This window comes from Chrysochloris asiatica, unplaced genomic scaffold (assembly GCF_000296735.1).
Source record: "Chrysochloris asiatica unplaced genomic scaffold, ChrAsi1.0 scaffold00025, whole genome shotgun sequence".
Classification (NCBI taxonomy): Eukaryota; Metazoa; Chordata; class Mammalia; order Afrosoricida; family Chrysochloridae; genus Chrysochloris; species Chrysochloris asiatica.
In genome coordinates this window covers 23,754,160-23,758,500 of record NW_006408543.1, presented here as the reverse complement: position 1 = coordinate 23,758,500, position 4,341 = coordinate 23,754,160, and positions in this window count along the sequence as shown.

Genomic DNA, 4,341 nt, shown 5'->3' with positions numbered 1-4,341 from the left:
ATAGCAATGATTGTGAGTTTGATGCAGGTCGGGCAGTGCTTCATTCTGTTGTGCACAGGGTCGCTATGAGTCAGTAACAACTTTACAGCACTTAATAACAACTTTACAGCACTTAATAACAACAAATATATATATACATCTCTCATAATATATATGGGAGATACATGTGACTTTCTGCCCATGTAAATGTTTACAGCCTCAGAAACCCTACATATTATGGTCAATATGAATTGGAACCAACACCACAGCACTCATCCTCCACAATCACTAGATAGATGATAGATAGATAGATAGATAGACAGATAGATAGCAGGAATTGATGGGATGCAAATAAAACTTGTTCAAAAAATAAATGCAGCAATGGATGCACTGACTTGTCTATGCCAATACATTTGGAAGATTGTAAGAAATCTATATTTATGCCCATTTCAAAGAAAGATGATCCAACATTATCAAAGAATATTATTATTATATGAAAGTAAAGTTTGTTGAAAATAATTGTACAATGATTGCAGCAGTACATTGGCAGGGAACTGCCATTAATTCAAATTGGATTCAGAAGAGAATGTGGAACCAAGGATATTGCTGATATCAGATGGATCTTGGATGAAAGTGGAGAATACCAGAAAGATGTTGGTCTATTTTTCATTGATTATGCAAAGGCATTTGACAATGTGGATGATAACAAAATATAGAATGGGAATTCCAGAACACTTAATTGGGTTCATGGAGAACCTGTTCATAGACAACGAAACAATTGTTCAGACAATTGATTTAATATCAAGAAAAATGTATGTCAGGATTGTATCAATTCACAATTCTTATCCTATCTGTACAATCAGCAAAGTGTACGTAAGGTCACTATGAGTTGGAAACAACTTGCCTACAACTAAAAGCAACAACAAAGACACAAATCATGCTGCTTTGATATGTTGAGTTTGGGAAATAAAAAGTCTAAAGTGACAAGATAAGGGTCAAGGGGGAGGGGGGCATGCATGGGGTAGAATTCTCATAGGACAGCCTTTGTAATCCTGGAAAAAGGAACAGGTATCAATATGGTAAAAAATACTTTGCACAAATTTCCTGGACTTTGTCTCACCAATACAGTTTCAACTTTCTTAAAACTTCTTCCTAAATATGCCTCCATGATCAGCTGGTGTCCTTTGTGGAAATCTAGGATGATAACGCTTTTGGAATCTCAAAAAAAACAAAACAAAAAAAAAACCAGTCACTATAACCTTCTGATCTGTCTCTCTTTTCCTTGAATGTAATTGGTCAGCAGGTATTTTAGGAAGCCACTGTTTTAAATGAACCTCGTTCTCTGCTACAAGTCACTGAATCTGTATAAAATGTTCAATAAATGTCTTTCATTTATTGTTGTACCCTGTCCCTGACAGTACCTGTTTTACTCTAGAACATGCTTTCTTCAGAGAGTAAGAACTCACTTTATTCAGTGCCAGGGAAGAATGCTGGTCTGGCTGTGCAGCACTGGAAAGAAGTTTGGGATTCTGAGTAAACATTTAAACAAGACTCCAGTTTGGGTACTACTTCATTCCTGCTTCCAATGTCATGGGAAGGTTTTGATATGAATCAACAAGATTTTGGTGTTTACACTAATGAGCACTTGTGGAATTGGTAGGTTTTCCACCAATGTTTAGATATGTATACTTATGTATACTTAGATATGTATACTTCTAAGTCAATTCACACAGACTCATCTTCTTCCCAACACTGTTAGCATATTCTGAGCTCATGTGCATAAGCAGTTTTAAAAAGAATTCCTTTGTTATTTTAGATGGTTCTAACCCACCTTATTTAATTAGAAGTGACCAACAGAATATGAATTATTTATACTATTCTATCACTTAGAGTCATGGTATAGCATAGTAGGATAAGCACTTGACCACAAGGTCAGTTTGGACTGTGAGTTCGGTGATTCAAACTCAGCAACAGCTCCTTGGAAACCCTATACAGGGTCGCTATGGGTCAGAACTAACTCAACAGCACTTTACAACAACAACAGTCATCGAAAGCATTCTATAAACCCTCATCCTTTCATTGCCAAATGAAATCCACACTCCTTATTGCTTCATGCAACATTCTTTAAAAGAGGAACCAGTTTACTCCCTACCTTCTAATTCTTTTCCCTCTGTAAAGTTAACTTTTAGATGTTATGGACATTTTACCATTTCCTGATTCCATTAACATTGTCTCTTTTGTGAAGCATCTCTTGACTCCTTCTATTCTCTGAAAAAAAAAAAAAATGATTTCTTGCTAATTTCTTCTTCAATCTATAAAGGAAATCTATGATATTGTTTCCTTAATATCATACTATATTATAATTGATGGTGGTGGTGGTTGTGTGCCATGAAGTCGGTTCTGACTCATAGCGACCTTGTACAGGGTTTTCGAGGCTATAAATCTTTATTGGAGCAGAAAGCCTCATCTTTCTCCCACAGAACAGCTGGTAGTTTCAAACTGCTGACCTTGCAGCTCCCAGGCTGATTTGTAACCACTATGCTAATGTGTTGGACTGAAAAATCTGTTTGAACTGCAAGGTCAGTGGTTCAAGCTCACCAGCCGCTCCTTGGAAATCCTATACAGGGTTGCTATGAGTTGGAACTGACTCAATGGCACTTAACAACAATAACAACAACACATGTATCTATCAACATCCCTTTTCCATCCCATTTCCAATCTTTTGTAAGCTACTGCAGGGTAGTGTTTTGCCTCGTATGTTGGTTATGAGTTTCTTCTAACAGAGTGGTTTGTATGCTGTGTATGTTCAGTTGAATGTTTTGTGGGATAAATTATAACATTCTGTAAGAGTACATTGTATAGGAAAATGGACAAACAATTGAGTTTAAGCAGTATATTTACTTTTACTAAATTCTAATTAAACATATTTACTAAGTACAACTCATTAAGTTCTACATCCCTAATTCCTGTTGTTCTGGCGTGTTCAAGTTAGTTCCAGTTTACAGCTACCTGCTATAGGATTTCTGACTATGACTGGTGAATTTGAACTGCCAACCTTGCAGTTACCAGTTCTAGTGCTTGTCCTGTAGCACCATACCAGGACCCCTAAACCCTGAGAAGCGTGGACATGGCGGCCAATATTTTAAGTAACATAAAATTGACTTACTGACTTTTTCATGTTATTACAAAAATGTGTGAATTTTCAGTCATGCAACAACAGTGATCTATAGCTAGATATAGAGACTGAATGGGCTGGGGGAGAATGGGAGTATGTCCACACATATATAACAGTTTAACAAACGATATGTGTACACGGGTATCTACCATTGATGCAAACATATCCATGAATGTGGTGGAGCATGCAGAAAATAAAATTATGAAAACTTCTTAGACATTACTAAACACATTCAGAGAATGAATTGTCTAGCCTCTGAGTTCAGACCATAGTCTCGAGGAAACCATGGTCAACTCACATAGCACAGTCCACAAACACAATTTTCAGAAGCAGTGACTTTTGTGATTAGCAACTGGGATCTTAAAGCTCATAAGAAACCATTTAAGGTGCAATTATTAGTCTTTCCCTGTGCAGAGAAAAGAAAAGTGATTAATATTGAAGACACATGTCATCAATTAGTGTAGTGGACTAATGGGACTTCTGAACATCAATTTCTATGACCCTGAGACCAGAACTAGGTGGTGTTACCATGACCATCTGTTCTGAAAGAGAGAACATTGGAAGGTCCTGAATAGAGTGGGAAAAATGTGAAACAAAATTCAAACTGATAAAAAAAAAAAAAAAAAAAAAAAAGGACCAGAATAGACTGGAGACATCCAAAACTATGGCCCTTGGTCATGCTTGAGTTCTGGAACTGAACTCACGCCTGAAATGGCTCAATTTTCAGGCAAACAGTAGATGCTGGAGACAACAATACTAGTGAGGTGTGCACACCATAGAATGGTCACCAAATCAAAATCAAAAGGGCAGCATTTAGAAACAAAATTTAGAAGTGTTGGGAAAGAAGATGAGATGCAAATAAGAATCACAGGCAGGAAGTGGGATAAGTGATGTTACAATGAGGGAACTGCAATCATTGAAATGAAATGAAGTGTGTGATTTATTGAATGTAAAACTAGTGATCTGCTCTGTAAATCTGCATTCAGTTCACAATAAATTTCCTTTAAAAAAATATGTGAACTTCTGTAACACCACGCAGACACACGCACACACACACTGCTTTGATTCTGCTACTCCTAGTATAACTTTGTATCAAAACCAAATGAGCACATAACTTGAAGTCAAATAGACCAGAGTAATCAAAACTAAGTTTCCATCAGACAAAACAAATGGCAAAAAAAAAAAAA